Here is an 11,485-nt window from a genome sequence, read left to right as displayed (position 1 = left end):
GTGGCGGGTGCTGTTCTCAGTACCTGCTGCAATTAGGTCACTGAGTCATGCCAGGCCTGTTACTGTCTCTCTTGTGTGGTGGGGGAAACTGAGGCACAGGGAAAAGAAGGGGCTGCCTTGGGGTCTCATGCTTAGTTCACGGAGCTTCACTCACCTCGAGACAGGCTGGCTACAGATGTGGACCCACTTCCCTGGGGCGGTGCTGATTAAATGCCACAAAATGTGGGAAAGGCACCTGGGGAGGTGGCTCGAACCTGTAATCCCAGCACTTTGGGAGGCCAAGATGGACAGATCACCTGAGGTCAGGAGTTTGAGGCCAACCTGGCCACCATAGTGAAACCCCATCTCTGTTAAAAATACAAAAATTAGCTGGCTGTGGTGGCGCACGCCTGTAATTCCAGCCACCCGAGAGGCTGAGGCAGGAGAATCGCTTGAACCCGGGAGACGGAGGTTGCAGTGAGCCGAGATCGCACCAACCTGGGTGACAGAGCGAGACGCTGTTGGAAAAAAAAAAAAAAGTGGCTGGGTGCGGTGGCTCACACCTGTAATCCCAGCACTTTGGGAGGCCGAGGCAGGCGGATCACGAGGTCAAGAGATCGAGACCATCCTGGCCAACATAGTGAAACCCCATCTCTACTAAAATATAAGAATTAACTGGGCATGGTGGCGCGCGTCTGTAGTCCCAGCTACTCGGGAGGCTGAGGCAGGAGAATTGCTTGAACCTGGGAGGCGGAGGTTGAAGTGAGCCGAGATAGTGCCACTGTATTCCAGCCTGGTGCCTGGTGACAGAGCGAGACTCTGTCTCAAAAAATAAAAATAATAAAAAAATTAAAAAATTAAAAAAAAAGTGTGAAATGCTTAGCTAACCCAGGGAGGGACAAACAGTAGGTGATCAGTAATTGCACAGGAGGGCGTCAATGGATGGTGATGGTGCTGGCTCCCCAAGCTCTGTCATTGCTCCCCGATGCCCTGTTCACTTAGGTGCTCAATAAATGCTCCAGGAAACTGCGGCACAAGAAATAATGAGCTTGAAGCTGGGAAGAGCCAGCTCTGCTCTGTGCGAGCTCAGGCAAGAGGCCTCACATGTCTGTGCCTCAGTGTACCCCTTTGTGAGACAAGGCATGCCCGATGCTTGGTCACTTTGTAGCTGTTGTTATGATTAGGGTCATTTCTTGCTGGAGGCACTGCTGGGGACTCCATGAGATAGTGACTGACAAGTGGTGGATAGATGGGACTCAGCTTCCTGCCCCGGACACTCAAAACCCCATGGGCGGCCAGGCGCGGTGGCTCACACCTGGAATCCCAGGACACTGGGAGGTCGAGGTGGGTGGATCACCTGAGGTCAGGAGTTCAAGACCAGCATGGCCAACATGGCGAAACTCTATTTCTACTAAAAATACAAAAATTAGACAGACGTGACGGCAGCCACCTGTAATCCCAGTTACTCGGGAGGCTGAGGCAGGGAATCACTTGAACCCGGGAGGCAGAGGTTGCAGTGAGCCGAGATCTCCACTGCACTCTAGCCTGGAGACAGAGTGAGACTGTCTCAAAACAAAAACAAAAACAAGCAAAGAAACCATGGGGGTCACTGTGGTCACCTCCCTGGTGGGCCTGGAGGGGATTTGGGGACCAGGAAGCAAAGGATTCTGTGTGTCCTGCCCATCTCCCAGAATCAGGAGCTCCAGGGAAACCCTCCCTGCAGTCTCTGCTTTGTTTGTTTCGTGCTGGGTGATGCCAGGTCCCCCAAGAGGCGTCAGCCCTAAGCCCAGCCACAAGCAACTCCCAGTCTTGGGAGACAGACTGGGACAGACACCCCTCACCCCGTGGGGTCAGGGTGGGCTGGAGGGACAGCAGCTGGGAGCTGGAAAGGAGGCTGGATCCCAGACAGGTGACAATCGTGCAATTGCTGTCCTCTGTCCGGCAGTGTGAAGGCTGGGGTGCGGGGACCCGTCCTCCCATGAGCCAGGGTAACGAAGTGGGAGGGATGGTGGACAGAGTGGAGGGGTCCTCCAGGGTGGTGCGCAGTGAGGGGAGCGTCGAGTCGGGAAGAAGGAAGTTCCCAGGGGTTGGCAGGAAACCCACATCTGACTTTTGACCTTTGCAGCTACCCGGAGGTTCCTGGACCCTTCCCAGCTGGCGGCTGCTAGTGGTGGAAGGAGGGCTGGGGGCTGCCACGGGTGCCCAACCAGCCATTTCTCCAGGTTGGCCAGACCCACCCGGAGCCCCCCAGAGCAGGGCAGGAGGAGGGCATCTTCCACAATGGGGGCAATGTAGTGTGAGGGAACCCAGCGTTATAATTTAGCCTTCTGGAGTTGAGTGCTGACTGTGTCACCTACTAGCTTTGCGGCCTTGGAGAAGTGACTTTCCCTCCCTGGGCCTCAGCTTTCTGCCGTCTGAAGAGATAGCCGGGCACAGGGACTCACACCTGTAATCCCAGCAATTAGGGAGGCAGAGGTGGGAGAATCGCTTGAACTCACAAGTTCGAGACAAGCCTGGCCAACATAGCGAGACCCTGTTCTAAAAAAAGCGCCCCCAAAACCAAAACAAAAAGCTAGTGAAGACAACATAGCCAGTTTTGAAGTACTTGACACCATGCCTGGAACATACTCAGTCTTAATAAATGATGGCTTTTTTTGGTTTCTTTGTTTTTTGTTTAGACGGAGTCTTGCTCTGTCGCCCAGGCTGAGTGCAGTGGTGTGATCTCGGCTCACTGCAACCTCCGCCTCCCAGGTTCAAGCAATTCTCCTGCCTCAGCCTCCCCAGTAGCTGGGATTACAGGTATGTGCCACCACCACCTGGCTACGTTTTGTATTTTTAGTAGAGACAGTTTTCACCATGTTGGTCAGGCTGGTCACGAACTCCTGACCTCAGGTGATCCACCTGCCTTGGCTTCCCAAAGTGCTGAGATTACAGGCACGAACCACCACGTCTGGTGATGATGGCATTTTTTAAGATGTGAGGGCTGCATCGTGCCTGGCCTCTGATGCCAGGCTTTGGAACTGAAACACAGGGGAGGGGCAGTATCTTCAGCTGCTAGTTCCTCAGGCCTGCAAGAGCACTGGAGAAAGGAGGGCACGATGGGGATGAAGTGTGGGTGACCAGGGTCCGGTGGAGGAGCTGCAGCTGGGTGCAGTGTCCGGGCCAGAGCCAGGAGGTGTGGGTCTTGGTGTGCACCTAAGGTCTTGCCTGTTCTTCATCGTATATTGAAGATGTTGTATCTTTGTAGGCATGAATGTGGTATCAGTTGACAAGGAAAAATAAAGGCAACCTCAAACTCCCAGAAAACCAAAAAGCACCCCCGGACCTGATGGTATTGATGTGCCACAATTTTGAGCAGTTGTCACCATGTGAGAAGCAGAGTTTTAAATATACATACTAATGTCATTTGTATCATGCTCAAAAACAATATTTGACGTCCTTTCCTAATTTGATCTCACACCTTTAATTTGTAATGTTTGTTCTGAATTTGTTATATTAGCTGATTTAACTTTGTAACTTATGTTTTTGTTTGTTTGTTTTTGAGACGGAGTTTTGCTCTTGTTGCCCAGGCTGGAGTGCAATGACTCAATCTCAGCTCACTGCAACCTCTGCTTCCCAGGTTCAAGTGATTCTCCTGCTTCAGCTTCCTGAGTAGCTGGGATTACAGGTGCATACCACCATGCCCAGCTAATTTTTTTGTTTTTAATTGTTTAGTAGAGATGGGGTTTTGCCATGTTGGCGAGGGTGGTCTCGAACTTCTGACCTCTGGTGATCCGCCCACCTTGTCCTCACAAAGTGCTGGGATTACAGGCGTGAATCACTGCACCTAGCCTGATTTTTTTTTTTAAACAAAAGAGGTAAAGATAGACCTTCCTCTTTTTGCTCAATGTTATGTGTTTGAGATTCATTGACTCTTTTTGTTGGCTGTTTAGGTTTTCACCAGATGCATTACCATAAAATTACAAATGGGCACTTAAATTGTTTCTAAGTTATTTGTTTCAATAAATACAAGAAGATTGAAAATCAAATTTCCTGGCTGGGTGCGGTGGCTCACATCTATAATCCAAAGTGCTTTGGGAAGCCAAGGCAGGCAGATTGCTTGAGTCCAGGAGTTTGAAATCAGCCTGGGCAACATGTTGAAACCCTGCCTCTACAAAAATTACAAAAAATTAGCTGGGCATGGTGGCACGTGCCTGTAATCCCAGCTACTCAGGAGGCTGAGGCAGGAGAATTGCCTGAACCCAGGAGGCGGAGGTTGCGGTGAGCCGAGATCATGCCATTGCACTCCAGCCTGGGTAACAAGAGCAAAACTCCGTCTCAAAAAAAAAAAAAAAAAAAAAAAAAAAAAAAATTAGCCAAGCATGGTGGTGCGCACCTGCAGTCCACTATTTGGAAGGCTGAGGTGAGAGAAAAGCTTGGGCCCAGGAGGCAGTGGTTGCAGTGAGCCGAGATCGCACCACTGCACTCCAGCCTGGGGCTTGGGTGACAGAGTGAGACCCAGTCTCAAAAAAAAAAATAAAAATAAAAAAGAAAAAAAGAAAATCAAATTTCCAGAAATGAAATTACTGGGTCTCGGCCAGGTGTGATGGCTCATGCCTGTAATCCCAGCACTTTGGGAGGCTGAGGCGGGTGGATCACGAGGTCAGAAGTTCAAGACTAGCCTGGCCAAGATGGTGAAACCCTGTCTCTACTAAAAATACAAAAATTAGCCAGGCACAGGGGCAGGCACCTGTCATCCCAGCTTCTTGGGAGGCTGAGGCAGGAGAATTGCTTGAACCTGGGCAGCAGAGGTTGCAGTGAGCCGAGACTGTGCTGCTGCTGTCCAGCCTGGGTGATAGAGTGAGACCCCATCTTGCAAAAAAAAAAAGAAAAAAAGAAATTACTGGGTCTTTTTTACATTTTGATAGTTGTCACCAGTTTGTCCTTCAAAGAGGTTGTTTTCATTGACTTCTTTGCCTGTGATGTCTAAAATCTCTAAAGAGGGACTTTATGAAAATGTTCCGTCTGCTTTTGGCCAGAAGAATCCGCAGGGAGATCCTGAGTGCCTGGTTGAGAATCCGCATGAGCTCAAATGCATCGGCCCTGATGTGAGCATCGGTTTTTTTCCTGAAAACAATTTGTCATGTTTACAGGAAATTTTGCGCATGAATCCCTTCAAATTCCCTTGGAGGGGTATCAGAAAGTCAGGCTTGCGTTTTAAAGCCTTTTGTTTTTCTAGACCGAAGACAATTGACTTGGTTACATGTGTTTGTTTGAGTGGAGAAGGGAAGACTGACATGAGGAAGTCAACTCTGTGTCACTCCCTGAAAACTGACACTGAGGTCCTCATGGAGACATGAGGTTTAAAAAAAAAAATCACTCAGGACTTCAGGAAGATCCCTGAGGAAGTGATATTTCTGGTGAAGAAAGATTTCAGTGAAGTTCAGAAAACCCTCCACTATTTCGTTTTTTTTGAGGCGGAGTCTCGCTTTGTGGCCCAGGCTGGAGTGCAGTGGTGCCATTTCAGCCCACTGTAACCTCCACCTCCCAGGTTGCAACAATTCTGGCTCAGCCTCTTGAGTAGCTGGGACTACAGGTATATACTACCACCCCGGCTATTTTTTTTTTTTTTTTTTATGTGGAGTCTTACTCTGTCACCCAGGCTGGAGTGCAGTGCCACAATCTTGGCTCACTGCAACCTCTTCATCCTGGGTTCAAACGATTCTGCTGCCTCAGCCTCCTGAGTAGCTGGGATTACAGGCATGTGCCACCACACTCGGCCAATTTTTGTATTTTTAGTAGAGACAGGGTTTCACCAGGTTGGTCAGGCTAGTCTTGAAGTCTTGACCTAGTGATCTGCCCGCCTCAGCCTCCCAAAGTGCTAGGATTACAGGCATGAGTCACTGTTCCCAGCCAGCCCTCCACTTTTATGTCCACGTGTTTGGTTTTTAGTTAATTGAAGTGAAATTAAGTTTTGTGCTTTTGGAGGTGACGGAGGCGGCAAAGAGTGTCTCTGTGGGGTGGCGGAAGCCTGTGCTCTCTGGAACTCTGTTCCCTGCTGAAAACCAGAAACCCACTTCCTTGCCTGTGATTTGGGAGCTGGAAAGGTCAGGCTGCAGCTGGCCCACGTCCCCTCCTGCCATGCTACTATGGGCTTTCCATTTTTGTCCTCTGCCCCTGTACCTCCAGCTATGGGAGGGGAGCTCCAGTGTGGCCACAGATAAGGGTTACCCAGGATGGTGCCCCGGAGACAGGAGTAGACAGACAGAGATAACCAGAGACAGAAAGACACTTTGGGAGATGACCAGCAGAGGCTGGGCACCGTGGCTCATGCCTATAATCCCAGCACTTTGGGAGGTCGAGGCAGGTGGATCACCTGAGGTCAGGAGTTCAAAACCAGCCGGGCCAACATGGTGAAACCCCATCTGTATTAAAAATACAAAAATTAGCCCAGTGTAGTGGCACGCACCTGTAATCCCAGCTACTTGGGAAGCCGAAGCATGAGAATTGCTTGAACCTGGGAGGTGGAGGTTGCAGTGAGCTGAGATCATGCCACTGCACTCTAGCCTGGGAGACAGGGCAAGACTTCATCTCAAAAAACAAAACAAAACAAAACAAAAAAGCCAGGTGTGGTGGCTCACATCCATAATCCCAGCACTCTGGGAGGCCAAGACAGGTGGATCATCTGAGGTCACAAGTTCGAGAGCAGCCTGGCCAACATGGTGAACCCCTGTCTCTACTTAAAAACAAACAAACAAAACAACACAAAACAAAAACAAAATTCACTGGGCGTGGTGGCACGCACCTGTAATCCCAGCTACTCGGGAGGCTGAGGCAGAAGAATCACTTGAACTCAGGAGGTGGAGGTTGCAGTGAGCTGAGATTGCATCATTGCATTCCAGCCTGGGCAAAAAGAATGAAACTCCATCTCAAAAAGAAAAAAAAAAGAGAGAGAGAGGTAGAGAGATGACCAACAGAGTCCAAGAGGGATCATTAGATGGGTGCAGGCAGGTAGACAGGACGAAGACAGCTCAGGGGCTGGCTCTGTATGCTGGGAGGCAGGTTGGCCTCTCTGGGCATCTGGGGAGGCTGTACAGCCCAAGGACTGGGCCTATCCGCCTCTCTCCTCATCACCAGGAATATTCACCAACTCTCTGCCTTATGACTTCCCTGGGGTTCAAAACCTCCAGCCTCAAATTCTGTCTTCCCAACATTCTTTGACACCACTTCTGCCTGTGCCCTTCCCACTAACACATCTGCTGTGGCTCCCTATCACCTCCATCCTCAGAACTGATTTTCTTTCTTTCTTTCTTTTTTTCTGAGATGGAATCTCGCTCTGTCGCCCAGGCTGGAGTGAAATGGCGCGATCTCGGCTCACTACAACCTCTGCCTCCAGGTTCAAGCCATTCTCGTGCCTCAGCCTCCTGAGTAGCTGGGATTACAGATGCCCACCACCACACCCAGTTACTTTTTGTATTTTTAGTAGAGACAGGGTTTCACCATGTTGGCCAGGCAGGTCTCGAACTCCTGATCTCAAGTGATTTGCACGCCTTGGCCTCCCAAAGTGTTGGGATTACAGGCGTGAGCCACTGTGTCTGTCTCAGAACTGATTTTCAGGGGTCCCTTGGGTATGGTCGAGATGGAGCCCTCAGTATAAATAAATAATTGCATAATTGGTGACGATGACTTAGTTGCCTGGGACAGCCCTGTGCCCGGCCCTACATGGGCCCATTCTTGGACCCCACAGCCCCATGGTAAGGGGGTCTTGCATCCCTGGGGTCCCGACTGGGGCGAGGCCAGTCTCCAGGCTTCCAGCTCTGGCGGACTCTGGAAGGAGGAACCGTTTCCTGCTGGCTTCTGGATTGTGGATTGACGCCAGGGCCGGGGGAGGGGGTCTCAGACCCACCCTGTCCGACTCTCAAACTCTCGGCCCTCAGGAGGCAGCAACTGGATCTGCTGGCTGGGGCGACCCCTGGTGGCCGGTAGCGGAACACAATGGCCAGATCTCCCCTTCCTGCAGCCTCATTTTCCCCATGGGCAGGGCCTCCAGGTGAGCCCCCTCTCAGGTGAAGGCCCTGATCAGGCACGTACAAGCCTTAGGTGCGTGAGAGGATCATGAGCAGAACTGACTAAACGGGGTGGTGTCAGGGTTCCAAGGACTTCCATTCCCCTCTCTACACCAGCCTCTTAGGAATTTTTTAAATTTATTTTTGTTTACTTAGTTTTTGAGTCAGGGTCTCACTCTGCCACCCAGGCTGGAGTGCAGTGGTTGTGATCTCGGCTCACTGCAACCTGCACCTCCAGGGTTCAAGCGATTCTCCTGCTGAAGCCTCCCGTGTAGCTGACACTACAGGTGTGCACCACTATGCCCAGCTAATTTTTATTTTTATTTTTGAGATGGAGTCTCGCTCTGTCACCCAGGCTGGAGTGCAGTGGAGTGATCTCGGCTCACTGCAACCTCTGCATCCTGGGTTCAAGCGATTCTCCTGCCTTAGCCTCCCAGGTAGCTGGGATTACAGGCGCCCATTACCTCGGCCAGCTACTTTTTGTATTTTTAGTAGAGACGAGGTTTCGCCATGTTGGCCAGGCTGGTCTCGAACTCCTGACCTCAGATGATCCACCTGCTTCGGCCTCCCAAAGTGCTGGGATTACAGGTGTGAGCCACCGTGCCCAACCTATTTATGTAGTTTTTTGAGACAGGGTCTCACTCTGTCGCCCAGGCTGGAGTGCAGTGGCACGATCTCGGCTCACTGCAACCTCCACCTCCAGGGTTCAAGTGATTCTCCTCCTTCAGCCTCCCAAGTAACTGGGACTACAGGTGTGCACCACCATGCCTGGCTAATTTTTAAACTTTTTGTAAAGATGGTGGTCTCACTACATTGCTCAGGCTGATCTCCCACTCCTGGGCTCAAATGTTCCTCCTGCCTCAGCCTCCCAAAGTGCTGGGATTACAGACAGGAGCCACCATACTCAGCCTGGACATTTTTACAAACAAATTTTAGTTTTAAATTTTGAATGAGTAATACACGTGCATGGTTTTAAAAAATGCAATATTTATAAAAGGTACATAGAGAAATGTGAGAATATGTCCCCTACCAATTCCCAGACCCCTGGATCGCTCCCCAGAGGTGGAGGCTGTGATCAGTGTCTCCTTCAGAGATATTTGAATAAAAGTCCCCTCCCCAAGCCCTGCATTTTAAAAAAATACACAAAATATCACTCTCCTGCTTTTCATATTAATGTATCTTAGAGAAGATCTGCTTTGACCATTTAAATGGTGGTTGAATAGTGTTCCACTGTGCAGATGGACAAACACTTTTCTTTTTCTTTCTTTCTTTTTTTTTTTTTTTTTTTGAGACAGGGTCTCATTCTGTTGCCCAGGCTGGAGTGCAGTGGTGCAATCTTAGCTCACTGCAACCTCCACCTCCCAGATTCAAGCGATTCTCCTGACTCAGCCTCCCTAGTAGCTGGGACAACAGGTGTGTACCACCACTCCCAGCTAATTTTTTGTATTTTTAGTAGAGACGGAGTTTCACCATGTTAGCCAGGATGGTCTCCATCTCCTGGCTTCGTGATCTGCCTGCCTCAGCCTCCCAAAGTGCTGGGATTACAGGCGTGAGCCACCGCGCCCAGCTTTTTTTCTTTCTTTCTTTTCTTTTCTTTTTTTTGAGACAGGGTCTCACTCTGTCACCTAGGCTGGAGTGCAGGGCATGATCATGGCTCACTGCAGCTTCCACCTCCTGGGCTTAAGTGATTCTCCTGTTTCAGCCTCCTGAGTAGCTGGGACCACAGGTACATGCCACCAAACCTGGCCTGGCTACTTTCTTTTCTTTTTTTGTTGTTGTTTTGTTTTGTTTGAGACTGGGTTTTGCTCTGTCACCCAGGCTGGACTGCAGTGGCGTGATCTTGGCTCACTGCAGCCTCTGCCTCCCAGGCTCAAGCGGTCCTCCCACCTAAGCCTCCTGAGTAGCTGGGCCCACAGGTGCATGCTACCACGTCCAGCTAATTTTTTGTATTTTTGGTAGAGACAGGATTTCACCATGTTGCCCAGGCTGGTCTCAAACACCTGAGCTCAAGTGATCCACTGCCTCAGCCTTCCAAAGAATTTTTTTTTTTTTGAGACAGAGTCTCACTCTGTCACTGAGGCTGGAGTGCAATGGCATGAGCCCAGCTCACTGCAACCTCTGCCTCCCGGGTTCAAGCAATTCTCTTGCCTCAGCCTCCCGAGTAGCTGGGATTACAGGCGCACGCCACCACGCCCAGCTAATTTTTGTATTTTTAGTAGAGACGGGGTTTCACCATATTGGCCAGGCTGGTCTAGAACTCCTGCCCCTGTGGTCCACTCACCTTGGCCTCCCAAAGTACTGGGATTACAGGCGTGAGCCACCACGCTTGGCCCCAAAGAATTTTTAAAAAGTTATTTGTAGATATAGGGTCTCCTTATGTTGCCCAGACTGGTCTTGAGCTTCAGGGCTCAAGAGATTCTCCTGTGTTAGCCTCCCAAAGTATTGAGCTTACTGGCATAAGCCACTGTGACTGGCCTCATGATTTTTTAAATAATTTTTTTTCTGGCTTATGCCTGTAATTCCAGCACTTTGGGAGGCCGAGGCAGGCAGATCAGAGGTCAGGAGATTGGGACCATCCTGGCCAACATGGTGAAGCCCCGTCTCTCTTAAAAATACAAAAAATTAGCTGGGCGTGGTGGCGCGTGCCTATAATCCCAGCTACTGGGAAGGCTGAGGCAGGAGAATTGCTTGAACCAGGGAGTCGGAGGTTGCAGTGAGCTGAGAATACACCACTGCACTCCAGCCTGCTGACAGAGTGAGACTCCTGTTATAAATTTAAAACTTATAGCTTTAAATTTTCGAGTTTTGAGACCATGTCCCCCGACAATTCCCAGACCCCTGGATGGCTCAGAGGCGGAGGCTGTGATCAGTGTCTCTGTCTTCCTCCATCACTCAGATGACTGGAGTGCAGTGGTGTGATCACGACTCACTGCAGACTTGTCGCCCTGGGCTCAAGTGATTCTCCTGCCTCGGCCTCCTGAATAGCTGGGTCTACATATGCATGTCACCATGCTCAGCTAATTATTGTTATTATTTGTAGAGATAGGTTTTCTGTACATTGCCCAGGCTGGTCTCAAACTCCTGGGCTCAAGTGATCCTCCTGCCTTGGCCTCCCAAAATGTTGGGATTAGAGGTGCAAGCCACCACACCTGGCCAGCCTTGAGTTTGGAGGAGTCAAAGTGACATGTGAACCTTGGCAATGTTCAGGAGTTGGAGATCAGCCTGAGTGATATATAGAGACCCTATCTCAAAAACCCAAAACAGAACAAAAGCAAAAACAAAGTTAACACTTCAGGAATCTGGGTGAAGGATATCCAAAACTTCTTTGTACTAATACACCAATTTTTCTGTAAGTCTGTAGTTATGCCAAACATAAAGTTTACATTTAGATAACAAGCTAAAAATGTTTAAAGGTTTGAAAAATAAGCCAGGCGCGGTGACTCACACCTGTAATCCCAGCA

This window comes from Aotus nancymaae, unplaced genomic scaffold, assembly GCF_030222135.1.
Source record: "Aotus nancymaae isolate 86718 unplaced genomic scaffold, 86718_ANA_hifiasm-v0.15.2.pri h1tg000028l, whole genome shotgun sequence".
Taxonomy (NCBI): Eukaryota; Metazoa; Chordata; class Mammalia; order Primates; family Aotidae; genus Aotus; species Aotus nancymaae.
The sequence above is the reverse complement of the archived record's forward strand: the minus strand, read 5'-3'. Positions refer to the sequence as shown.